General features: G+C 37.5%; 1 pseudogene across 1 annotated transcript in view; it reads right to left on the bottom strand.

Annotated features, from left to right (window-relative positions):
- The window catches only part of LOC148884696 (uncharacterized), a 234,484-nt pseudogene that overhangs the window by 16,379 nt on the left and 190,825 nt on the right, over positions 1 to 27,280 (bottom strand). Inside the window, exons 8-10 of the transcript XR_016118338.1 lie at positions 9,681 to 9,797; positions 9,472 to 9,603; positions 5,202 to 5,327 (exon numbers count right to left, since the gene is read on the bottom strand). The product of XR_016118338.1 is annotated as an uncharacterized LOC148884696 (transcript). The remainder of the gene's footprint in view (positions 1 to 5,201; positions 5,328 to 9,471; positions 9,604 to 9,680; positions 9,798 to 27,280) is intronic.

Below are 27,280 nucleotides of genomic sequence, written 5' to 3'. Positions count from 1 at the left end.
TATACATGGTCGTTTTTTGCGCTAAAAATGCCTTACTATACATAGTCGTTTTTTTGGGCTAAAAACGCCTTACTATACATGGTCGTTTTTTTGGCTTAAAATGCCTTACTATACATGGTCGTTTTTTTTAGCTAAAAATGCCTTACTATACATGGTCGTTTTTTTGTAAAATACTATACATGGTCGTTTTTTTTAGCTAAAAATGCCTTACTATACATGGTCGTTTTTTTCAGCTAAAAACGCCTTAGTATACATGGTCGTTTTTTGGGCTTAAAAACGGCTTACTATACATGGTCGTTTTTTTCGGCTAAAAACGCCTTACTATACATGGTCGTTTTTTTCGGCTAAAAACGCCTTACTATACATGGTCGTTTTTTTGAGCTAAAAATGCCTTACTATACATGGTCGTTTTTTGCGCTAAAAATGCCTTACTATACATAGTCGTTTTTTTGGGCTAAAAACGCCTTACTATACATGGTCGTTTTTTTGGCTTAAAATGCCTTACTATACATGGTCGTTTTTTTGAGCTAAAAATGCCTTACTATACATGGTCGTTTTTTTGGCTTAAAACGCCTTACTATACATGGTCGTTTTTTTGGGCTAAAAAGGCCTTACTATACATGGTCGTTTTTTTGGCTTAAAAATGCCTTACTATACATGGTCGTTTTTTTGGCTTAAAACGCCTTACTATACATGGTCGTTTTTTTTGGCTAAAAACGCCTTAGTATACATGGTCGTTTTTTTTGGCTTAAAAAGGCCTTACTATACATGGTCGTTTTTTTGGCTTAAAAATGCCTTACTATACATGGTCGTTTTTTCAGCTAAAAACGCCTTAGTATACATGGTCGTTTTTTGGGCTTAAAAACGGCTTACTATACATGGTCGTTTTTTTGGCTTAAAAATGCCTTACTATACATGGTCGTTTTTTCAGCTAAAAACGCCTTAGTATACATGGTCGTTTTTTTCGGCTAAAAACGCCTTACTATACATGGTCGTTTTTTTTAGCTAAAAATGCCTTACTATACATGGTCGTTTTTTCAGCTAAAAATGCCTTACTATACATGGTCGTTTTTTCAGCTAAAAACGCCTTAGTATACATGGTCGTTTTTTTCGGCTAAAAACGCCTTACTATACATGGTCGTTTTTTTGGCTTAAAAATGCCTTACTATACATGGTCGTTTTTTCAGCTAAAAACGCCTTAGTATACATGGTCGTTTTTTTCGGCTAAAAACGCCTTACTATACATGGTCGTTTTTTCGGCTATAAACGCCTTACTATACATGGTTGTTTTTTTGAGCTAAAGATGCCTTACTATACATGGTCGTTTTTTTGAGCTAAAAATGCCTTACTATACATGGTCGTTTTTTCGGCTAAAAACGCCTTACTATTCATGGTCGTTTTTTTGAGCTAAAAATGCCTTACTATACATGGTCGTTTTTTTGGCTTAAAACGCCTTACTATACATGGTCGTTTTTTGGGCTTAAAAACGGCTTACTATACATGGTCGTTATTTTGGTTTAAAAATGCCTTACTATACATGGTCGTTTTTTGCGCTAAAAAGGCCTTACTATACAAGGTCGTTTTTTGGGCTAAAAAGGCCTTACTATACATGGTCGTTTTTTTGGCTTAAAATGCCTTACTATACATGGTCGTTTTTTCGGCTATAAACGCCTTACTATACATGGTCGTTTTTTTGAGCTAAAAATGCCTTACTATACATGGTCGTTTTTTCGGCTAAAAACGCCTTACTATACATGGTCGTTTTTTTGAGCTAAAAATGCCTTACTATACATGGTCGTTTTTTCGGGCTAAAAACGCCTTAGTATACATGGTCGTTTTTTGGGCTTAAAAACGCCTTACTATACATGGTCGTTTTTTTTTTGCTAAAAAATACCTTACTATATATGCACTCTGCGTGGGTTTGAACCCACGCAGAGTGCATCAAACACTGGCATGTGTACCACTACACCACCAGAGACTGTGAACTAGTTGGGGCTATATTCATATTTGATACAAAGTATTTTAACTACCTAGAAAAACTAACATTATACTGCAAAGGGATATTTTTACATGATAGAGTGGGGTTTGAACCCACCCTGCCAGGATTCTAAGCAAGAGCCTGTTGCCCTGCACTACAAGGGACATTGTGTCACGAAGCACACTCAAGTAGTATTTGACAAGAACTGTCGAGGGTTCCGGGAAAAAGGGACAGGAATTGAACTTGAGATTTTCACAGGAATAAGCGGGATTCGAACCTACACCACCTGGACCCAAAGCAAGTAAGTGTTCCTCTACACTACGAGAGACTATGAAGTGCACTGCACTCATAGTCATATTTTACCAGTACTATTGAGGATGGACCACAGAAACATTAATGACGCCTTACTATACATGGTCATTTTTTCGGCTAAAAACGCCTTACTATAAATGGTCGTTTTTTGAGCTAAAAATGCCTTACTATACATGGTGGTTTTTTGGGCTAAAAACGCCTTACTATACATGGTCATTTTTTCAGCTAAAAACGCCTTACTATACATGGTCGTTTTTTTCAGCTAAAAACGCCTTACTATAAATGGTCGTTTTTTTGAGCTAAAAATGCCTTACTATACATGGTGGTTTTTTGGGCTAAAAACGCCTTACTATACATGGTCATTTTTTCAGCTAAAAACGCCTTACTATACATGGTCGTTTTTTTTAGCTAAAAATGCCTTACTATACATGGTCGTTTTTTGCGGCTAAAAACGCCTTACTATACATGGTCATTTTTTCAGCTAAAAACGCCTTACTATACATGGTCGTTTTTTCAGCTAAAAACGCCTTACTATACATGGTCGTTTTTTTGAGCTAAAAATGCCTTACGATACATGGTGGTTTTTTGGGCTAAAAACGCCTTACTATACATGGTCATTTTTTCAGCTAAAAACGCCTTACTATACATGGTCGTTTTTTTTAGCTAAAAATGCTTTACTATACATGGTCGTTTTTTGCGGCTAAAAACGCCTTACTATACATGGTCATTTTTTCAGCTAAAAACGCCTAACTATATATGGTCATTTTTTCAGCTAAAAACGCCTTACTATACAGGGTCGTTTTTTCGGCTAAAAACGCCTTACTATACATGCCGTTTTTTTGGGCTAAATGGTCGTTTTTTGAGCTCAAAAGGCCTTACTATACATGGTCGTTTTTTTGGGCGAAAAACGCCTTACTATACATGGTTGTTTTTTCGGCTAAAAATGCCTTAGTATACATGGTCGTTTTTTGGGATAAAATCGCCTTACCATACATGGTCATTTTTTCGGCTAAAAACGCCTTACTATACATGGTCGTTTTTTCTGGTAAGAACGCCTTACTATACATGCCGTTTTTTTGGGCTAAAAACGCCTTACTATAAATGGTCGTTTTTTGAGCTAAAAACGCCTTACTATACATGGTCGTTTTTTTGGGCTAAAAAGGCCTTACTATACATGGTCGTTTTTTTTCAACTCAAAACGCCTTACTATACATGGTGCTTTTTATCAGCTCAAAACGCCTTACTATACATGGTCGTTTTTTTGGGCTAAAAACGCCTTACTATACATGGTCGTTTTTTTGGGATAAAAACGCCTTACTATACATGGCGGTTTTTTTGCATAAAAAAGCCTTATGGTGGTTTTTTTGGGCGAAAAACGCCTCACTATACATGGTCTTTTTTTGCGGCTAAAAACGTCTTACTATAACTGGTCGTTTTTTTTTGGGATAAAAAGGCCTTACTATACATGGTCATTTTTTTAGCTAAAAACGCCTTACTATACATGGTCATTTTTTTTAGCTAAAAACGCCTTACGATACATGGTCGTTTTGTTCGGCTAAAAAATGCCTTACTATACATGGTCGTTTTTTTTTGGAGCTAAAAAGGCCTTACTATACATGGTCGTTTTTTTGCATAAAAAAGCCTTACTATACATGGTCGTTTTTTTTTTTGAGCGAAAAACGCCTTACTATACATGGTCTTTTTTCCTGGTAAAAACACCTTACTATACATGCCGTTTTTTGGGCTAAAAACGCCTTACTATAAATGGTCGTTTTTTGAGCTAAAAACGCCTTACTATCAATGGTCGTTTTTTGGGGCTAAAAACGCCTTACTATACATGGTCGTTTTTTGAGCTAAAAACGCCTTACTATAAATGGTCGTTTTTTGAGCTAAAAACGCCTTACTATACATGGTCGTTTTTTTGGGCTAAAAACGCCTTACTATACATGGTCGTTTTTTTGGGCTAAAAAGGCCTTAGTATACATGGTCGTTTTTTTGCATAAAAAAGCCTTATGGTCGTTTTTTTTGGGGCGAAAAACGCCTTACTATACATGGTCTTTTTTTCCGGCTAAAAACATCTTACTATAACTGGTCGTTTTTTTTTGGGCTAAAAAGGCCTTACTATACATGGTCATTTTTTTAGCTAAAAACGCCTTAGTATACATGGTCGTTTTGTTCGGCTAAAAAATGCCTTACTATACATTGTCGATTTTTTGGACTAAAAAGACCTTACTATACATGGTCGTTTTTTTGGACTAAAAAGACCTTACAATACATGGTCGTTTTTTCAGCTAAAAACGCCTTACTATACATGGTCTTTTTTTCCGGCTAAAATCGTCTTACTATAACTGGTCGTTTTTTTTGGGATAAAAAGGCCTTACTATACATGGTCGTTTTTTCGGGTAAAAACGCCTTACTATACATGGTCATTTTTTTAGCTAAAAACGCCTTACTATACATGGTCATTTTTTTAGCTAAAAACGGCTGACTATACATGGTCATTTTTTTTCTGCCGAAAAATTCTTTACTATACATGGGAGTGCTTTGGGCAAAAAAACACCTTCCTATACATGGTCGTTTTTTTTGGCCTAAAAACACTTTCCTATATTGTCATTTTTTTGGCCTAAAATGCTTCACTATACATGTATTTTTTTTTATTAACCAAAAAACACCTTACAATACATGGTCATTTTTTGCGGGCTTAGAACGTCTTACTATATATGGTAATTTTTTTTCGGCTTCAAAACAACTTTTTTTTTCATTGTCGTTGATTTTTTTTGGGGGGGGATCAAAAACGCCTTACTCTCCATGGTCCTTTTTTCACACCTTAAACGCCTTACTATGGTCATTTTTGGCGATGCTCGACAAAGACACATTTCAAACCAATGGGAAAAAAAACCTTTTTGCTGACCTCGATTTGGATGCAATACCCATCATGTCCACAGAGAGGCGATGTGACACAAAAGATGCAGCAGGGCAACTCATCAAAATATCACGACTCTCATTTTTTCGTGGCGAAGACAAATAAATCAAAATCCTGAAAGGTGGGAAGACAAATGTGTGTCATTTTTAACCATTAAAAGTGTATCTCTTAAAAAAATAAAACATGCATTTTAAAAATATTTGACAATGTTTATTGGAGGGGTGACCTTGCATCACTCTCATCCTTATCTGTGTATTTTCTCTAAAAATATATATATTTTATATGATAAATTGCAAAGCTGATAAAATATTCATTGACCAACACATCCTGAAACACAATTAAACCATAGAAGAAGAATTATAATAATAATAATTTATAATTAATATATTTTTGTCGTATTTTTGTGGTAAAAAGCAGCTTGGGTCAGATTGCGAATGGGGACCAAATGATTATACATTTAAAAAAAATTGTAGAGCTTGTATTCCAAATATTGGATTTCGTGAGAAGAATAAATAATACTACACATACAACAAAACGACTACTAATAATAATTGTGCTTCCATTCCAAACAGAGGACTCCGGTTCTATGTACTGATGGTTAATTCTTTAATTGTGATTTCACTTGCATGCTGAATCACGTACGACACCACCACCGTAGAACTACAAACAAGTATAAAAATATAGCTATTATTTACACATAAACATTTGGACTTTACATCAATGAAATAAAACGTATGCAATAAAATCGTACAAACCACTTTGGCCGCTTTCTGTCCGAAATAGAAGTTTTGGTCGTTGTCCTTTTTATCTTCTCCTTGCTAAACAGTACAGCGATAAAGCAATTTCATTCTAGCCGTCTTCTCAGTAAAATGAAACTTAAATAACGAAGTGCGGAAAGCAAAATCTGAACCGGAAGCGACAACAACCCAACGGAATGTCAAGAAAATAAAGCACCGCCATCTGCTGGTTAATTTCGGGACAGCAGTTATAAACAAATGTATCAGCTGCAGTTACAATAATAATATTAATTCAAAATACATCTACTACTCCACAACGACTGCTACTACTATAACAACTTCATATACATATCTTTAAAAAGTAATACTGCAACAACAACAACAAATAAACAAATAAATTACCAAGAGAGAAAGTCCTGCTGGTGCCCCACTTCAGCTATGATTAATTTTAATGTGACATTAATTTCTATTTTCCTAAAAAATAAAATAAAATAAAGCTGTGTTTCGAATGGAACTAAGAATTATTTTGCAGTGTACCACGACAACCGTGACTGTTACTATTATTATGATTATTAAAATTAATAATATTATGAAATATTAATTATACATTTTTATTTGATGCAATAAAAATATAATGTATACATTTTTGTTGTATTTAATTCTTAATAATCATAAAAATAATAAATACTACTACTACTACTACTACTACTAATAATAATAATAATAATAATAAGAAGAAGAAGAGGAAGAAGAATTATAATAATAATAATAATAATAAATAATAATTGCTATATTTTGTATTTATTCTTTATAATAAAAATACTACTACTACTACTACTACTAATAATAATAATAATGATAATGATAATAATAATAATAATAATAATAATAATAATAATAATAATAATAATAATAATAATAATAATAATAATAATAATAATAATAATAATAATAATAATAATAATAATAATCACATAATGCCAACTATTATTTGCAAGTCAGCTGAGTAGTAGTTCTTCATTATTTCCTGCATTTGATTATAATTGATATATTTTAGTGGTATTTAATTTAAAAAATACTACTACTACTACTACTACTAATAATAATAATAATAATAATAATAGTAATAATAATAATAATAATAATTATTATTATTATTATTATTATTATTATTAAATATATAAAGTTATTTATTAAAGATAATAATAATAATAATTATAATAATAATAATAATAATAATAATAATAATAATAATAATAATAATAATAATAATAATTATTATTATTATTATCATCATTATTATTATTATTATTATTATTATTATAACAAAATAATCATATCATGCCTACTTTTATTTGCAAGTCAGATAAAGGATTAAAAAAATGACGCCAAATTGACAAGAGTCCTTCATTATTTCCTTCCTTCATTTGATCTCCAGTTGAGCGAGTAGCAAACCAAGAAAGACGATCAGATCAACGCTCCGTCACGCGGCCGTATAATTCCCCTCCTCACGTGCCTCCCACGGGGAAAATTTGACTGAAGCTGCCAACGTTTTGCTTGTCACTGTCACAGCTCGGAGCCGCCCAACACGTTTTGAGTGGAGCCTTCTCAATGCCGACGTTTTTTGACGTTCATGACAAGTGACACGCTAGCACGCAGCTCAGCCAGCCCTGGATGTGGCGATTATCCTTAAAATAACAATGACAGCATTCATCTCGCTCTGACAAAAAAAAAATTGGCAAAACAAAGCTTCTCTCTGACTCCTGCGATGCTCTCTGAACAGGTCACCCCCGACCCCTCACCGAACGCGAACCCCCCCTGACTCTTTCTGGTTCCAATTTAACCATCTCAATCATAAAAGCATCGGGCAAACTGATGTAGCCGAGTGAAAAGCCACCAGGTAAAATGGGGGCCCCCACCTTCCAAAATTGCATTTTCACTCAAGTGGACCGCGGGACCAAAACCAAGTGGGGGAAATGGGGAGTGGGGGGAGACTCCCCATGGGCACAGCAAGCACATATGCTGTATCTCCAAAGTAACTTGGACACGTAACTCCACACCTACAAAGAGGGAAGAACATTTTTCAGCTTTTTTGACCGTACATTTGAGACGTGGCATTTTTCTACTAGGTCTTTAACCCCCTCACCTCCCCAATTCAAATTCACAATTGCAAGCAACCACCTAAATCAGTCCAAATGACACTTCACAAGTACAGTGATACCTCTTTTTACGAACCCCTTGGCTTACAAACTTTTCAGTTTACAAACGTTAAATTTTAGAAAATTTTACCTTGGCATACAAACTTTTTTCATACACGGAGCTGCCTCAATGAGTTATGTGTCGTTCGCGAGCCCGTTCTTCTAACCACAAAATGGCAGCCGACTGTTTTTGTCCTCTATTCCCCGCCCCCAGTCTTCGGTTAAAGCCACATGATTGGTCAAGAACGCAGCAGTGAGGGGAGGTGGTTTAAACATTAAAAAGAGAGACGACAGAGAGCGATCAAATGGATTTCAACTTTGATAGTTCAAAGGCAGAGTGTAGACTGCAAGGTTAAAATATCCCATCAATCAGGCTACACAAACAACCCGCACAAGCCATCTGTACACTTGATGCAAACAGCTATCAACCCAGCTAAACAGAACACAATTGATGAGGAACTAGATAAAATTATCACAAAGAAGGCACCTACAAGGGATCATTGCTCAAGATGGTGAAAGAAGGTTACGTTCCTCATCAAGTGTTTAATGCTGATGAAAGCGGCCACTCCATTCCATCAAGCCATCAACGACCATCACAAAGGTCAATAAAACGACTATTATACAGTACAGTTTATTTCTTTAATTATAATACCATAGCACATTTATTATATATAAAATAAGGTATGTTTTGTGTAGTTTTATGGCTTAGAAAATTAGAAAGTAGAAACTAACTTTACTAACTTTATGGGGACATGTGAACGGATTATTCTCATTTTAATGGTTTCCTATGGGAAATTAATTTTTGGGATACACACTTTTCACCTTACACACTGTCTGGGAACCAATTAAGTTCGTAAGCCCAGGTATCACGGCATCTCACAATCAGTAAATCAGGGAGCCTTGTAGTTTGACCCAATTTGAGCTGGTGACTGTTTTAAATGATTTTTCCTCCCAATTTTGATGACTTTTTATGGTTGCTTAAAATGTGCACTTTGAGACTTGTCTCCACATGTTAAAATGCATTCTCAATAAAAATGCATGCATGTCATTCCCAATATATGACTGAATTTGTTGATTTTGGTGGCAAAAGCCAATTTATGTTGTAGTCTATTGAAACAACATGTTGATGATACGAAGCAATCTTAAATTAGAATTCCAAGCTTGGATAACTTTTTGTGTGTGTTTTTAAATAAAAAGAATTTGATTGGAGACTCTTCCTATGTGATTACATTAGCCATAAGAGCTCAAGGGCTAGCAGGCCTCTGTGTCTGCATATAATTCCAGTCATCACTCTCGATTTGGATGCAGCAGATGTTTACTCACGTCAGCACGCCCCCTTGACAAAGCGAGACGGAGAATCCGTTTGTAGAGTTCAATGGCAGCTCTCGCTGCCTCCTCTCACCGCATCGACTCTTCAACACCGAGTCTTCATCACCGCAGTACAGCAGTCAAACACTGAGGAGGGGGGAAAAGAAACACCCTCAAGGCTGGTTTTGTGTTGTGAGATGCAGATTGATGACTTGCTTTCCAACCTCTGATCAAATAAGGAGAAAATAGAGTGATTCCATGCTAATGGGTGACAGTGGCCTCATCACTGACATGCGGGTGATTTGACACATCCTCATTTTTCTTCCTGCAGTCACTTGGAGCTATTTTTGAGAGAGAGAGAGAGAGAGAGAGAGAGAGAGAGAGAGAGAGAGAGAGAGACAGACACACACACAACACACACACACACACACACACACACACACACACACACACACACACACACACACAGGATGGAATTTATCGTGACTGCATGAAATGAAATGTGGATCAATCCAGGCACAATTTTTTTTTCCAAGTACCTGTACTTAAAATTACTTTAAAAAATATAAACAAACGATTTTCAATGTCATTCATGTCAATGTCATTCTAGCGTATGAGAGGCAAATCAACACAGTTAGCTAGCTAGCATATCATGGCAGTGTTCGAAATACATTTTAATTTCATTATTCTGGAATTAAATCATTTGTATGTTATTTTTATTGTTATAATTACTATTGTTAATCATAGAATATAAAAAATGCTAAATCTTTTTCAACACAGGTTTACAAAATAAAAGAACATTTGAAAAAGTCATCCCACATTGCCTCTTACTACAATGAATACAATTTATTTATTTTATTCTTTTACAAAAGTGCTCAAAATATGTTCGAAAGTTAAACGTTGAATAATAATTATATGAACAAGCCAAAGCGTTTATTTATTGAGTGTCGAAATTTCATGCGTTCATTTCAAAACAACGTGTCCATGACGATTTCATGCGCTCATCACGTAAACAACGCGATGACGTCAAATCGTTTTAAAACGGAAATGATATTAACGACGACGCAAGTGGCAAACATTTTCATGCCAGAGGAACGTTAAATGGCGTCTGTAAACTAAAAAAAAAAACAATTAGAAAAAGTACAAACAATTTTTAAAAACGCTGAGGAAAAAAACGAATTCATACGCATTTGCTTTTGTTACATTTTAGTGCAAATAAATACGTTCGGGGTGTATTCAGGAGGAGGAGAATGAGGAGGAGGGTTGGTTGGGGATACCACTAATAAGAGGTGACATGTTTTCAAACTCCCTTCAAAGAGTGAGCCGTACAAATGCGCACCGAAGACAAATTAAGTCTTTAAATTCCGCATTATATTAAATACAAAATACAAATATTTGAAAACGAGATGAAGCACACGCGCACGGGCATATACGCCCCCAACACACACACACACACACACACACACACACACACGGAAGGTTGGGATGTTATCGTATCAATTTTGCTTGGTCGGCCCCAATTAGGCTATTAAACCTTTCCCCCCTCCTCCCCAAAATGGATTCGTGTGACTAAAACGCTTCGGATTCTTAACATCCACTGAAAGCAAAGTTTATTTGACTTTCTGTCGTGATGTATGCAAGCTAAACGTCAAATCAAAGTGGCCCATGGATCTACGTGTTTTTTTTCACCATCGCACTTTCGCGTCATTTCCAACGCAGCCGCCTGGAAAAGAAAATAAACAGTTCGATGAAATAATCTGAGATTATCATTTAAAGGTTGAAACTGGGGTCATGTCGGGGATTCAAATTGCTACTTCGCTTGCAAGAGCAAATCAATCTGCATCGCGTTTATTTTTTTATATTTATCCTACCACTGAATGGCGCTCGGGACCTGCAAGACATCCTGACCTGATGATTCGCTGTGCAATACAAACAAACACACCGGAAGAACGCTGACCGTCTAAAAATGCATGACTGACTTTCTCGTCGCTGAATTGAACTGCAGGAGAATGAATTAAACATGCAAAAGGTTCAGAATATTAAATGAATAAATCAATGAATGAATAAATAAATAAATAAATAAATAAATAAATAAATAAAAACATTTCTCATAGGATATTTTCAACACATCCCAGTTGAGGGTTTTCCAGCGGGAAATTATGAAATTGTGTTAAAACTACATTTCTTCATTAACTTTCTTGTGTTTCTGCATAAAAGTGTGTGTGAATTCTGTACAAGTGAAAAAAAATGTAACAGTATGTTACACATATTATATAATAATAATGATAATACATTACATTTATAAGCATACTCTAAAACGTGCATACTCATTTCCATCCATTTCATCCAATTTATTTCTTATTTAATTTAATTTAATTTTTTTATTTTTTCTCTAAAACGTGCATACTCATTTCCATCCATTTCATCAGATTTATTTCTTATTTTAATTTTCATTGACCAATCACAGCCACACACACACACACACACACACACACACACACACACACACACACACACACACACACACACACACACACACACACACACACACACACACACACATACATACATACATACATACATACATATATATATATATATATATATATATATATATATATATATATATATATATATATATATATATATATATATATATATATATATATATATATATATATATATATACAAAAACACTAACAAACATACACACACACTGCCGCACCCGAGGAGAAGAATCTTGTTTTTCAAAGGCCGTCCATCCGGAGAGAAAGCTCTCCTTGTTCTGTCCATTCAACTCACATCACTACCCGACACTTCGACTTGGCCCGAACGCCCCCTCTCACGTAGCGAGGAAAGAAGAAAAAAAAAATCCAATTTGATTATTCCCGCCTCTCATCAAATTGAGAGATATTTGGCGGTTTTGGTGCGATTTACACGATCGCCTATCACAGAGGTCCCCAACCCCCGGGCCGCGGACCGGTACCGGTCCGTGGGTCATTTGGCACCGGGCCGCGCAGGAAGAATAAATAATTTACATAATTTCCGTTTTATTTATTATCTGAGTCCGAACTATGTTTTATTTTGAAAAACGAAAAATTACCAGATTACATCCATCTATGACTTACTCTTGACGCATGTCAAAACGCTTGTCTATGTCACGTGATACATATTGCTAAAATTAGCCCACTGTAAGCTCGCAAAATGAGTGAAAAACAAACGTCTTTGGAAAGTTTCTTTTCGAAGGGGAAATGGACCAGTGAGGAGACGGAAGAAGAACCTACGACTTCAAAGAAAAAAAGGCTGCATTTAAAAGACAATACCATACAGTTTCCATGCCTGTCGTATCATTTTATTTTGTTGTATTTATCCGCCGGTCCGTGAAAATATTGTCTGACATTAAACCGATCCGTGGCGCAAAAAAGGTTGAGGACCTATAACATTCCCTCACTTTTTCACTGTTGCTAGCAAGTACATGAGGATCTGGTGTTAGCATCATTGGGTATTTAATAAAAAATGGGGTGTGATTGGGGTGTGTTAGGTCTTTATATTTTGGAGTCCAAAATTCATCCGCATAGTATAGAATTGTCACATAAATGATGTGGACTTTGTCACAATGGCCGACAAGTTGTCCCGAACTGGGCCTGAACAAAATAGCAAACCAGTCCACTTTATTTATTGATGTTCAACACTCAAAAATGGACGATTTTTTTGTAGCTCATATGGAAACTGCTGATCATAGATATACAATGCAACATCATTTCGAATAAAAAGACAAAAAAAAAACCAACAACAACAGAAAACATCCAAAAGGGGGCGCCAGTGAGACCTGGCCTTACTTCCCTCCCCTGACCACACATCCATGTTCCGAGTGACCCTCTGCTCTCTTTCTCTCTCTCTCTCCTTCCTCTATATTCCATTTGCAACCGCTAACCTCCCTCCGCCCTGCCCAACTTCTGCGCGCAGTCAGAGATGACACCGCACATATTGCCAAACCGCGACTCTTTGAAGTGAACAATGAGGTGCGGCGAACCTGACACCAAACCCTGACACAGTTAGCAACGAGATACCTCGCTACGATATACGATAAGGTCGGAACCCGGCATCAAATAGAGAATATACGGAACCCCAAATGTATCATTCGCTTTTTAATTTACTCCATTGAAAAATTAAATTGGAAATATTCCACGAAAAAACAAACAGTAACAACCGCAAAGTAGTCTTTTGTTACACGTCATCGGGGTATTAGAGGTAATTTATATTCGAAAATAAACTGTATCAAACATGCAGTTGTCCAGAAATAATGAGATTTCTGTCATTTGTTAGCATGAGCTATTGAATAGCCACTCAGCAACAACAACAACAACAACAACAACAAAATACAGATAGGAATACTTTCTGTAACTTCCGCTAACAACCCAGGCTAAACTTCTCTCAGATTCACTCTCACTCAAGATATAACACTTGAACATCTTTCCTCGATGGTGAGAACTACTTTCCATTGGCTAGCTAGCTAGCTTTCTATCTATTTGAGTTACTTCTGGGTTGAGCGAACGCTGGTGCATGTGGCTCACCCACAGAAAAACTTTATCTTGTGACTGTAAAGTGACCTTGAGAGTTTTGAAACGCGCTTAGAAATCACATGTATTATTATTATTATTATTATTATTATTATTATTATTATTATTATTATTATTATTATTATTATTATTTCCTATTATTATTACAGTAAAGTCTCGTTATATCGATATCCAAGGGAGTCCGAAAAAATATCGATATAACCGGGACTATCGATATATCCGACCCTGTTTGCATGTAATTTTCTCCGTGCGTGCATAGAAATAGCATCGATATAACCGGGACTATCGATATATCCGATATCGATATAACGAGACTTTACTGTATTTCCTATTATCATTAGTGCCCTCTTGTGGCGATTTTAGAACAAAAAACGCAAACATACACAAATGTACATTTCCGATGAAACAATCACTGCCCAAATTGGTGAAAAACATTTAAAATGTTGAATATTTTCTTCAATTTCAAAATCTTTGTACTGCTTGATGTGTTACGTGTTGAATAAAAAAATCCATCTTAGATTCTGAGACTTTCAATTTCCAGCAGTTAAGTGGCCCAAAAATATGTTTTCCTTTTCTCTGAAGGAATGTTTTCCTCTTTTCACTTCTTTTTATTTATCTGGCTACCTAGCTTGGTACCTAGCTGGCTATCTATTTGCTGACTATTTGCTGTCTATTAGCTATCTAGGTATATTCCTATTAGCTAATTAGCTTTCTATTAGCTAGGTAGCTCGCTTTCTATTAGCTAGCTTTCTATTAGCTAGCTAACTAGCTGGCTTTCTATGAGCTAGCTAGCTAGCGTTCTATTGGCGTGCTAGCTAGCTTTCTGTTAGCTATCTAGCATTCTATTAGCTAGCTAGTGAGCTCCTGCTCTATTAGCTAGCTAGCTTTCTATCTATTTGAGTTATTCCGGGTTGAGTGAACGCTGACTTAAAACTTATCCTGTGACTGTAAAGTGACCTTGAGAGTTTTCAAAGGCGCTTATAAATAAAATGTATTATTATTATTGTCTTGTGACGTCAATCATAAACCAACAACATATTCTCTTTTGTTGGAGGTTTGAATCTTAAGTGGCATTCTAAACTCGACACGACTTCTGTTTCATCGGCTGCGGTCGGCGATCCGTCGTCTTTTTAATCATTCCTTGTTGACATTTCAACGTGAGGGACAAGATGGCGTCCTTTTTGAAGGACAATTTGGTCTTTATGTCACATTCAGTTATACGGTGAGATAGAGAGAGGGCAAATGATATTTGAAGGCAAACAACGGACGAACACTTGTAGATTGATAATATAACCACATAGCGTGTATTCTTTATCCTCTGCAAAGAACGTTGAAAATGTAAAAATCTCAAAATCTCACAATTGTTTTTCTCACCGTGTGGCTAATGTGCGCGACTCCAATGGCGCACTTTCTATGAGGGAGTGGAGGAATCAACACCCTCATTAGTTCGCTACACTACACTTCACATTTCCAGCGAGCCGAAAAAAAAAAAAAAACAAGTTTGCGGCTGTCTGTCACGCGGGCGCATCCTTCCCTCATCTAACCAAAGAAAACACACTCGGGCCCTCAGCACTCGGTCTGATCAAAGACTGACATGTTCTACAAGCACCTGCCACCGCTGTGCCAAATGCGTACGGACGCGGCATTATGTTTAGATTTCAGTCGAGTGTGTACCCGTGTTTATTTCTGTACCGCTTGTTACCGCACACATTGGTGCAGACCTTCTTTTTTTTTTTTTTTTGCTCTTCCTCTCATTGTTGCACGCCATACATGATTAGAACCAAGAGCAAAATAACATGTTCCCCCACACCCACAACATATTTTGTCAGAAAGGCCATCCAACAGCACTTCACATGTCATATAAGAAAAACAACAAAATAATGCAATGAAATAGAAAGTAAAGCGTTCACAACAGTCAATGCCTCATTGTGTGTCTATGCTTCTAAGGGAAATAAACTTCAAATATATATATATATATATATATATATATATATATATATATATATATATATATATATATATATATATATATATATATATATATATATATATATATATATATATATATAACATGGCCCGGTAGTCAAGTGGTTAGCACACCGGCTTCACAGTGCAGAGGTCGCCGGTTCGCGTCCCGGTCCGGCCTCCCTGTGTGGAGTTTGCATGTTCTCCCCGGACCTGCGTGGGTTTTCTCCGGGTACTCCGGTTTCCTCCCACACTCCAAAAACATGCATGGCAGGCAGATTGACTACTCCAAATTGTCCCTAGGTGTGATGTGAGAGTGACTGTTGTACGTATTTGTTGTGTGCCCTATTGGCTATATATTCAGGGTATATATATACAGCTGATATATATATATATATATAATATATAAATATATATATATATGATATATATAACATGGGGATGAGAATTCGTGACCGCCTAAGTCAGCAGAAAAAAAAATAGCAGCAATGTCTGATTTATGTCATTAACAAGGCCCCTTAAAGGACAACCGACATCACTTTTTTGTTTCCTAACTGACATCAGAAAAACGTTTTGTAGCATCTAAAGTACCCAAAACACGCAGTATATTTTTATTCAAATGCAAAACAGCAATAAAATGACTTAAAGTGTCCAAAATCTGCAAAAAATTGAGCTGCGAATTGGGCATTTTCAGAAGGTCCCGCCCCCTTGTTTGTGATGTCACGCCAGGACGTCTTGCCTTGCTCTAGAATCAAAACAATGGCTTCAGATTCGGAGGATATGCTTTCTTGTTACTCATCCAGTTATGAATATGATTGAGAATATGATGGGAATATGAGTCAAATAGTTCTGAAGAGGAAAGGATACATGTTTGCATCCGATTAAAGAATTTATTCCGTGCCATTTTGAGGAAATATTGGGTGGGAAATGTATCACCAAAAAATAGGCAGAGAATGGCGACAAATCTCCGTGTAAGGAATTAATCAGCCTGTGGAAACAGGATGGTTAATTCCTGGCTGCCTAGTTGAGTACCTAGCTAGGTAATCAGCCCGTTTCCACAGGCTGATTAATTCCTTACATGGAGCTTTGTCGTCCCCTTCTGCCTCTTTTTGGTGCAACACGAAGTTTTCAGACCAAACAAGTACAGCAAAATGCATTGACGTGATGGAAGGACTGCTACAATGTGTCCTTTTTTTCAGTCAGGGGCGTTCCTTCAGTGACGTAACGTGAGGACTCGTCACCAACTCAAAAACAAGACTTCCGGAATATTCAGCGCGAGTCATAAAACGTAAAACATAGCTATATGCGGTGGAATCTTTGTAAAATACGCTCAGTATAAGTCATTTGAAGCCATTTTACAAATGATGGACACAACTTGTTCGGAGGCGTCGGTTGTCCTTTAAGAAAATAGCACCCCCTAGTGGAATCACCCATTTTAAAAACAACAATATCCAACACCGAATCTAATATCACCACTTGGGATCGAGATTTTTAAGTATCTGACTGAAGCAGGCCTGTTCAATGAGCAAAAAAATATCACCAGCATCTTGAAAGGAACCGTGCAAGTGACTCACTACATCAAAGGGTGACACACATTCACCTGCATCCCGAACGGTACACGAAAACGACGAGACCAAACATACAAAAGCCCAGTTTGTGGAATAATTTCCCGTCTTTGTGTAACCATTTTGTTGCCATACATCATTGTGACAGATGTCTCCATTGCGGCTTAATCCTTTGCATTAAAAAGTACGCAATATGATCTCTGCCAAGCATTGTTAACTTGAGGAAAACTTGGAAGTGATCCATGAGTGTTCTAATAGGCCATTAGTTTATTGTTAAATATATCATATCGGGGGAGGGGGTAGACGCGACATCCTGTCAAGCAGCTGAATGCCTCTTTTGAGATAAATAAATAAATAAATAAATAAATAAATCTTTTTTTCTTCTTTTCCTTTCGGCTTTTCCCTTCAAGGGGTCGCCACAGCGAATCAGTGTCCTCCATCTTCAGAGGTTTGATTCACACCAATAAATAAATAAATAAATAAATAAATAAATAAATAAATAAATAAATAAAACAAACATGCAAATAAACATAAAAATAAATAAATACATAAATAACGTTTTAAATGCAGAAACAAATAAATAAACAAAATAAACACACACAAATAAATAAATAAATAAAGATATTGCTAAATAAACAAACAAATAAAGTAAATAAATAACGTTTTAAATACATAAATAAATATATTGATAAATAAATAAATAAATAAATAAATTGGTGGACAAACAATAAATAAATAAATAAATAAAATAAACAAACACCCGCATAAATAAATAAATAAATAAATAAATAAATATATTGCTACACAAACAAACAAATAAATAAATAAGCAAATAAATAAATAACGTTTTAAATACATATATAAATAAATATATTGCTAAATAAATAAATAAATAAATACAGTTTTAAATAAATAAACATACAAATAAATACATTTATAAATAAACAAACAAACAAACAGACAAATAATTAAATAGATAAATAGATACATATATTGCGAGACAAACAAACAATAAATAAATAAACAAATACATAAATATATAGATCACTATATAAATATATTGACAAACAAACAAATAAACATAAATAATCAAACAAACAAACAAATAAATAAATCATGCAAATTATGTCATGCATGAAGATGAAAATAATTACATATTATATCACAATCACAGTATCGAGCGGAATGAAAAAAAAAACATTATTTAAGCAAAAATTACTCAATATCATATAGTATGTTAAATTTCATAAATCCCGAGATTTTCGTACTCGCGACTATGTGGTGCGTGTTAAAATATGGTAATATCTGTAAAATATGTCATGTGCGATGTTACCTGACTAAAAAAAAAAAAAAAAATGTGTGAATCTTGCCCGTGTGAATCAAAGCTTTTCTCTATTGTTGATTCTCTGATGGACTTCTGAGGTCAACCATGAGGGAACTTGAAAGGCTTCGGTGGCATATGGAAAGAAGAAATGTCTTCACGAGCGTCTCTGCTAATGCCGTCATTATTCATATGTCGGTACGGCGGTTGCCGTTCGCAATAATTGGAAATGCAAGTGGCACATGAGAGTGCAGAGCAACAACAAGTGAGCATAAAGGAGGCTAAAAGCATCTCACCCCTTAGCCTCCCCCCCCCGCCGCTCTCCACCATGCTTTGTTTTTGCACTTGAGGCCTCAGGGAGATAATGAGGGCCTTGGCTTTTCAAAACATTATTTCTGCCATATTGCAGCTTCCATCAAATTATTTCGACGATACGAATTTGAATAGCGCGCGAGCCGATAGCCTTCATTGAAAAAAAAGAAAAACAAAAAACAAACAGGGTGAAATATAAATGATAACCCGCACTTGTCGAGGACGACGGTCGTCGGAAACATCAAACACACGCATATGGTGTCTGGCAGACATGAAATGCACATCTATTGTACTGCGAGAAAGCAAAGATGAGAAAATTATCTATCTAGCCACATATATCTATCTATCTACATCTATCTATCTATCTACATCTTTCTATCCATCTATCTCCATTGATCCATCCATCTAGCTAGCTAGCGATCTATCTATCTAGCGAGGTAACTATCTATCTCCATCTATCCATCCATCCATCCATCCATCCATCCATCCATCTATCCATCCATGCCTCCCTCAATTCTTCCATCCCTCTCTCCCTCCCTCCCTCCACCCATCCATCAATCAATGTATTCCTTCCTTCTTCCATCCATCCATCCATCCCTTCATCCATCTCTCCATCCACCGATGCATCAATCCATCACTGTATCCATCCACCCATCTCTTTCCATCCATCCATCCATCCATCCATCCATCCATCCATCCATCCATCCATAGCTACCTATGTAACTAGCTATCTATCCCCATTTATCCCTATCTATCCATCCATCTCTCCATCCATCAATCTATCACTCTATCCATCCATCCATCCATCTCTATCCATCCATCTCTCCATCCATCAATCTATCACTCTATCCATCCATCCACCTCTCTCCATCCATCCATCCATCCATCCATCCATCCATCCATCCATCCATCCATCTATCTAGCTACCTATGTAACTAGCTATCTATCCCCATTTATCCCTATCTATCCATCCATCTCTCCATCCATCAATCTATCACTCTATCCATCCATCCACCTCCATCCATCCATCCATCCATCCATCTCTCCATCCACCGATCCATCAATCCATCACTGTATCCATCCACCCATCTCTTTCCATCATCCATCCATCCATCCATCCATCCATCCATCCATCCATCCATCCATCCATCCATCCATCCATCCACGCCTCCCTTCATCTAGCCCTTCATCCATCCATCCCTATTGATCTATATATATAGGTGAGCATGTCATTGTGGGTTTTCTGCAGGTAATCCGGTTTCCTCCCACATTGCAAAAACCCCCAAACTGTCACCGGGTGAAATTGTCAGAACAAATGGTTGTTTCTCAACATTTCTCATGCGATTGGCAGGCAACCAGTTCAGGGTCGACCCGATACCCCCCCCCCCCCCCCCAAAAAAAAAAAGCTGTGATGAGCTTCAACATGCTGGTGACCACTTGTGACACATAAAATAAAGCATATACAGCATTACACACCCCACCCAAACAAAAAAAAAAATATCCACAAGCAGTGAGCCCAACAGCTGCTTGGCACTTGGGAGCAGGATCAAGGTGAGTGCAAGTTCAAAGGGTAAAGTTCACTCAAGTAAGCAACTGCCTCGCAGCCCCCCCCCCCCCCCCCCCACGGGCTATCCATATTTACGAGGTGTCATTTTTATGCGAGCGCTAGGCAACAACAGGTTTAAGAGCGGCAAGCGTAACCTTCCTTGGGGCCCTCGTCTGACCCGCACCTCAGCTACATCGCTTTCCTTGGGCCACAATTAGAAGCAGGGCTACTCTGAGTCACCCTAGAGTTGAACTTCTATTCCAACAGAGACCCCCCCCCCCTTCATCCCCCTACGCTCATACAGTGCCAAACGCTCCCTCCACATTTGATGACCTATTAACAACCTTATATACCAGCATTGTACAAATCTAGCTGGCTATCTAGCTAGCTATCTATTTGTTGTCGATTAGCTATTTAACTAACTAGCAAGCTATCTATCTAGCTATCTATATAGCTAGCTATCTAGCTATCTACATAAATCAATAATACGAACTATAAAAAGATAAAAATGACACTAAAAGTTATCAAATTTATAACTGAACTGTGAACAGGTTGCTATATACAGTAAAGTCTTGTTATATCGATATCGGATATATCGATAGTCCCGGTTATATCGATACTATTTCTATGCACACACGGAGAAAATTACATGCAAACAGGGTCGGATATATCGATAGTCCCGGTTATATCGATATTTTTTCGGACTCCCTTGAATATCGATATAACGAGACTTTACTGTAATCGGATTCAATAGAAAACGTTATAGAGCTTGAAGCCTCTTTTTTTTGTCTCTGCCAAACAATACATATTTATGTGTATTCCCCCCACACCCTTCACTGATTGTAATGACCTTGAATAATGGTGGGGACACTTATTATTGCTTTATTTTAATGTATTTGTCTACCACGAAGTCACACACCAATTTGAGAACCGCTACTCTGCTTTGGCGAAGGTATGAGATTTTAGCCTTTTTTGCTATCAACGCTTCCTTCCTGTCTTCCTTATCCTCACCGCCACGCTGGCCCTTTCTCCACCTCCCTTATGAGCTGTGACAGTTGCCGCCGAGCATACCCCCCCCCCCCCTCAACTAACTCTCCATTGACGCAACAGAGTGAATGCGCGGCACGGGCTGGCTAGCTCCGGCCACACAGACTTGTCAGCGCCATTCACCGTCAAAGTCCAAACTGCCAATTAACTCCTGGGCCCACCCCCACCTGCCCTGGAGGCACAAAGATCCACCCCAAACCCCCCTTTTTTTTCCTCCACCGGCCACACGACACCGTCCCTCACGACCGCCAATGCTACCGCAGGCCTGAAAAATACTGTTGCCGTGCCCTATGAGAGGGCCCGTGACACGCTTAGAGATATTGTTCCCGCCATCTGGTCAGGTCTGTACGTCTATCAGAGACTTTGAACTTTGAAGAAGAGGTTAAAAGTCAATTTGTCTGTGTACTTATTAGAGCTCAGGAGGAAGGCGACAATGATCATGGACTGTTTTTTCGATAAAAAAATAAAATGAAAACTGGCTCCAAGCTGCGAATTAGGATTCCTCATTTGAAGTTTATAGTCAAACTAAACATCAAATGAAGCTGGTTTTCATTGGTTGTTGAATCACAAAATGACTGAAAGGACAACCGACGCCTCCGGACAAGTTGTGTCCATAATGTGTAAAATCACTTGAAATGACTTCTACTGAGCGTATTTTACAAAGATTCCACCGCATATAGCTATATTTTACGTTTTAAGACTCACGCTGAATATTCAGGAAGTCTTGTTTTTGAGTTGATGACGATGCCTGACGTGACGTCACGTCAGGAACGCCCCTGACCGAGAAAGCGACACAAAATGCATTTTGGGTACTTTGTTCGGTCTGAAAACATCATGTTGATGGCGAAATTAGTAGAAAAACACATAAATAACGCAATGGTTAATCGTTGTGTGTTGCACCAAGACTACTATTTGATACTAGTTGACACAAATTCCCAGCAGACAAATCAGCCCATTTCCAACACAGCTTGGGTGCCATCTTGTGCATTTTCTGGGCGCTACATTGAAGTCAAGACGCCTCAAAATGAGATGGAAGGACTTTTTTTAATCGATTGCAAACATTTCTGCTTTCCTCTTCAGAACTATTTGTATCATATTCATAACTGGATGAGTAACAAGAAAGCATCTTCTACGAATCTGAAGCCATTGTTTTGATTCTAGAGCAAGGCAAAGACGTCCTGGCGTGATGTCACAAACAAGGGGGCGGGACCTTCTGAAACTCGCCATTTCCAGGGTCACTGTGAAGTAGCTTTGGGAGACTTTAACTCATTTTTATTGGTGTTTTGCATTTGACTAAAATTATCAGCCCGCATGTTTTGGGTATTTTAGATGCTATAAAACGTTTTTCTGATGTCAGTTAGGAAACAAAAAAAATAGTGTCGGTTGCCCTTTAAATTTGATTCTGTTTTTTTTTTGTCGAGAATTTAAAAAAATGCAAAAAAAAAAAAAAATCATACTTTTTTAGTGATAGTATTTTTTATAAGAATTCATACCGTATATTACACCCTAAAGTTTTGATTTTTTTTTTTTCTATGCATGTTTATTATTCGGTACAAAGCAATTACAGGTTACTTATACAAGCCTTAAACATACCTAGCGGTAAATACGAACATTTTTGTAGTAGCATATGTAGTATTCTCTCCAGTTGTACAGCTACCTATCTTTATGTAGCATATATTTGATTAAATGTTTATTTTTCAGTCCAAACCAATAGATGGTTATTTTTACAAGCTTTAAACATACCTATATGCACTTTAAACATACTTATATAAGCCTTAAACATACGTTCCACACAAAATATTGCACTGAAGCAACTTACGAACAAATTCACCTTACGAACGATCTCGTTCATAAGTAGGGGAACATCTCTAGGCGTTTTTTTAATCTGATTTATTTTAAAATCCAACAACTTCCCTTGATACGTTAAATTTTCTATGATTTTCCTCGTTGCTAATTTAAGAAGAATTACAGCCTATTTTTTTAATAAGAGTCGGTACTACCCACTTTCCTCTTACCCTCCCCTCGAAAATAAAACATTGTGAAATGTTTGTATTCCCGTCGCCATCACAGTTTACATGACCAAGCGTCGTTCTTTTCACCAAATATACACATGCACGCGCATTGTTGACGGAAGACATTCTTTCCCCGGTGTCACGCAGACACATTTTCTCTAGTGGCGACTTAACTGTCTACAAGCGTTTTTTTTTGGGGTGAAATCAGCAGCCTCGGTGGCTGTGAGGGGAAATGCTTGATCTCAAGTATCATGAGCAAACCGCTCGCTCTGCGGCGCCCGGCGGGTCTCGCTTCCACATTAACGGAGGGCGCGATGACACACGAAACATGGCCGTCGCCCACCACCCCCTCTTTCCTACTCCCGCCGCCGATCGTACTCCCCCTCTGGGGTTTGTCGGCGGCGCCGTCTTTCACCTTCTGTGCGGTCCCGGATTACGGGACGAGAGAGTGGCTTCCTCTCAACGGTGCAATGTTCTCACATCCTCATGTGTGTTTATCAAAGAATCGCGGGGCGCAGCTGTTTTGCGTTGGATAACGTCTCCAATTGTGTACACGCACGCTTTCCATTCATTGTAGGATTAAAATTCACAGAGGAAAGTTCTTTAGATTGGCATTTTACCGGGTCCATTACAGTATAGTAGTTGTCAAACTCTTCTTTGGTTTTTTATTGTTGTTTTTTGGGGTGTATGACTCTATATAACCCCTTGGCGGCCATTTTCTTTCAGACTGCAAAATAGAATGACAAAGAATTTTTCGAGAGAAAAGAGAAAAAGGCCAAATGATGACAAAATTCCAAGACAAAATTATCTAATACAGTACAGTCAAACCTCAGTTTTCAACCATAATCCGTTCCAGAAACCCATTCGAAACCCGATTTGGTTGCAAACCGAAACCTTACCCATTATAATCAATGTAATGAATGTCTGCTTTTTTAATGTATTATTTTTTTTATCGTGATTGAACGATACAAACATGTCACAATTAGACGTAACACAAGAAAGTGACGTATAAGGAAGCAAAGTGGAGTCAAGTGGTGCATTCGGGTGCACTCCGATTTTCGTTGGTAAACCAAGGCATAAAAAAAACAATAAAATTTTTGGTAGAAAACTGAATTAGGATCAAAATCCACAGAATAAAGTTCTTTCAATTAACATTTTACCGGGTCCATTACAGTATAGTAGTTGGGAAACTTCTTTCTTTGTTTTTTTTTCTGTACGACTCCATATAACCCTTGGCGGCCATTTTCTTTCAGCAAAATATAATAACAAATAATTTTAAAGAGTAAAGGGAAGAAGGCCAAATGATGACAAAATTCCAAGACGGAAGTATCTAATACTGCAGCCAAACCTCGCTTTTCGACCATAATCCGTTCCAGAAACCTGATTTGGTGGAAAACTGATACATTTGCTGTTATACAATACAACACATACAATACATATTGGTTTATATAGCGCTTTAACAACAGCTGAAGCTGTAATAAAGCGCTTAACATGGACAACTATAATATATTTGACAGTATATCCATTATAATCAACGTAATCAATGTCTGTTTTTTTAGTTTGTTTGTTTATTTTCTTGTGATTGAACAATACAAACATGCCTGTTCCTAATGTAACGCTATACGAAGATCATGCCTCGGTCACGATGAGAAGTGACATATAAGGAAGTGGAGGGGAGACCAGTGGTGCATTCGGGTCCACTCAGTTCGGTCGAGAACTGATTTCAGTTGTAAACCGAGGCATAAAAAAAAACTACATTTTTGGTCAAAAAAACAAATAATTTGAGAACTTTCATTCCTTTCATCACTTTGCTGCTGTGAAATGTAAATTTCTCCACTGTGAGACTAATAAAGGCATATCCAATATCCAATATCCAATATCCAACTGAGACGTTCGAAAATGACGTTCCAGGTTTGACTGTATATGAAACAAAAACTACCCCCGTCCATATAAAGCTTCCATTACCAAAATAAAATGCTGGTGAAGTTTTTTGTTTTTCCGCAATAACGGTCAATCAGAGGTGGATGTTTTACATACTTACCTCCTTTCCAGGATTTCCTGCATTTCAGGGATGATTTCTTCAGATCAAAGCAAGCTCCCGATTGATTCTGAACGCTTTCCAAACCAAACGTAGCTGGCAATTATCACTTTGTTTTCATTTTACAGGCATTTTTTTTTTGGGGGGGGGGGGGTAAGTTAAAAAAAATGAGCGTGAGCTTGAAAAAGCGCAGGATCAACGTTGTAATTAGCCAGCTAAAATGGTTTGAACTTTTTTTTTTGAATGCGGTCCTGTCTGTAACTAGTTCAGCAACCGTCACTGTTTTAGCCATAATGGGAGTTAAAAAAAAAAAAAAAAAGCCCCCCCCCCTTGATTATTTATTGCCTGTCAGGCATCCCCGCGCGATGGGGTCGGCTACACTGTACAGCTTCCTGTGACACGTACTTACATCAGGCCAAAGCAGTAACTCACTTGAGGTGATACGCCAAAAGCAGAAACCCCCGTGCGTGAAAAATGAGGTGCAGTCTGGCACGAAACTCGCATCGCGGCGGCATCAGATCACAAGGAGATAATCCGCCGGCCCAACTTGTCTGTTTGACTTTGCAAAGGTCTTATTTAGAACAGAACGCCGTCACAGAAAGGTCGGTCGCGGCCTTCCATCATTCGCCATCTGTAAAAGCGAATAAAGGCGAAAGGGGGACGGTTTTAGGCCATTCTGAGATATTATCTGACATAGCAACAAAAGGGATCAAGGGGGGGGGGGGGGTCCAGATTGCAGCTCCATTCCACGAATGGAAAAGCGATATGGGGGTGGTATGCCATTCAGAAAAAGGGATTTGGAAGGCCATCGATTTCGGGTACTAATAGTGATAATGAGACCTACTACAAACGTCCATTGTCAGGTGCGATGGTTAGGAAAAAAGTGTACGCCAGAGCCCATTAGGGATATAGGGCTAAGGTTACCAGCACAACTTTAGTTTGCTAACAAAGCTCTTCGGATGAGGAGCGAAATGTCCGACACCTTCAAAGAAGTACAAATGACAGCTGAAGAAACCTTTTCCACGATGAACCACTCCTGTACGACTGAGAGTCTACACCACAGGTGTCAAAGTCAAGGCCCGCGGGCCAAATCCGGCCCGCCACATCATTTTTTTCAGCCCGCGAAAGCAAATCATCCATGATGATTGCTAAAATCTGAGCCAAAATTTCATATTTTTGGATGTCAACCACAATAAAAGTCATTATTCTTGACTTCAGATTTGAAAACGAGTTATTCATTAATTTGCTGTGTGCTCTATATGTAATATTTGAAGGGATTTAAACATTCTAATGGGTTCCCCAAATTCATAACGGCCCTCGAGAGGAAACCATAACTACAATGTAGCCCGCGGCAAAAAATTACTTTGACACTCCTGGTCGACACAGACGTACAACGACAGTGACGGGCACTGTCGTTGTAATGACCGTGCATTTTTAT

This window comes from Hippocampus bargibanti, linkage group LG18 (genome assembly GCF_051943395.1).
Source record: "Hippocampus bargibanti isolate YZ-2025 linkage group LG18, ASM5194339v1, whole genome shotgun sequence".
NCBI classification, from domain to species: domain Eukaryota; kingdom Metazoa; phylum Chordata; class Actinopteri; order Syngnathiformes; family Syngnathidae; genus Hippocampus; species Hippocampus bargibanti.
The sequence above is the reverse complement of the archived record's forward strand: the minus strand, read 5'-3'. Positions and strand labels throughout refer to the sequence as shown.